This window comes from Microtus ochrogaster, unplaced genomic scaffold (assembly GCF_000317375.1).
Source record: "Microtus ochrogaster isolate Prairie Vole_2 unplaced genomic scaffold, MicOch1.0 UNK2, whole genome shotgun sequence".
Taxonomy (NCBI): Eukaryota; Metazoa; Chordata; class Mammalia; order Rodentia; family Cricetidae; genus Microtus; species Microtus ochrogaster.
In genome coordinates this window covers 6,628,358-6,629,895 of record NW_004949100.1, presented here as the reverse complement: position 1 = coordinate 6,629,895, position 1,538 = coordinate 6,628,358, and the positions used below count along the sequence as shown (strand labels likewise).

General features: G+C 42.8%; 1 pseudogene; it reads right to left on the bottom strand.

Annotated features, from left to right (window-relative positions):
- Positions 1–1,126: 1,126 nt before the first annotated feature.
- Positions 1,127–1,538, bottom strand: part of LOC101997679 — a 43,190-nt pseudogene continuing 42,778 nt past the window's right edge.

Below are 1,538 nucleotides of genomic sequence, written 5' to 3'. Positions count from 1 at the left end.
AAGGAAGGAAGGAAGGAAGGAAGGAAGGAAGGAAGGAAGGAAGGAGCTATTAAGATAACTTTTTCCTGAAGGGTTGCAGCAGCAGCAACAACAACAACAAAAATAGCAGGTTCCCGAGGTGATAGAAATGGAGAAGTCCAAGATGTGGCATTCAAAGAAAAGAACTCAACCCAATCGAGAATGCATGGAGGGTTATGGAGCTCCAGTATTCTCAGGGAAAGAGCATCTATGACAAGATCTAAGGCAAGTAGCTGACAAGCACTGGGTTCCAGAATGGAAGAGAATGGGCATTTCAGACGGAGAGAACATCTCCAGGACCCCGCTGCTGAAGATCTTTTGCCAGAAGCATTTGCGCTGCTAATACCCACAGAGTCTCAGGCAAGTGACTGGATGGAATTACGCATCGCATGGTTTTGTAAGGGTCACCTGTCCAAACTTAAACACACTCTTTTCCAAAAACCCATTTGCAATTTTACACACAAATTCTACATTTCACGATTTCTTTATCAAACACACACAGTTGGACTGACTGCTAATTAATAATATTGTTTAGTAGTCTCATTATGGAAGAATGCAAATGACATATCTGTCAAAAGCTACAAATGTTGTAACATATGAGCTGTTGATAGCTTTATTGAAATAATCTCTAGATACTCTTCCTCAAGATGAGGTTTCTGCTGAGCAGCACGTAGTCTAAATAGACAAAGGTTATGTCTCATTTTCTCGACAGAAACACAGAGCTATATGTTCCAATAATAAGGCTTTGTACAATGAGATCATATATCATCCAGCTGGAATAAAATGAGATTTTTGAAAACAAAGTTATTGTATTGTTAAATGGGACATGAAAAAAAAAAAAGACATGTCTCCCCTTAAAATGTTGCTTTGAGTTTAAACAGAAAATATTTGTATGGGAACAAGTGATAATAACTCATGAACAAGTCTGCTTCAACATGTTTCTTTTGGGGGGCGTCCATAAAACACTTAGTTTCAAGACTCTCGTCGCACTTACAGATAAGGTCGCTTGGGTCACAGGCACGCCGTAGAGAATGGGGAAAGGCTGACACAGCATCATTGTTTCCTCAAGGAGAAGGGAACTGGGCAGAAAACAGACTCCTATTGGTCTTCATATGCTGAAGGAAGGAATGGAAAGGATGTTTGTCCCAGAAGGGGGAGTGGACTGCATGCACCTCATGAAGGCAGCTGTAGTGGTGGCAGCCTCTGTTCCCTCCTCGCCGACCTTCACAGAGGACTTAGGCATGACTATGGACAAACACAAGCCTTGGTGGATGGTAGTCCCCAAAATCTGCCCTGCCATGCCCAAAGGTATCACGTGCCCAGAGTGCCCAGGGCCTCCTTCATGTCTTAATTCCTCTCCAGTTTAAACTCAGGAGGAGAACTTCCACCTCTTCTTTCTGCATCTTTACCAGCCTCGTCCACTCTATGAATTTCTCTTAAGTTATTCCTCTCCCGCCATTTTCAGATCAACATGTTTTTCTGGAGGCATGATGATCTCGTTCAGCTCAGGGCCAACATAG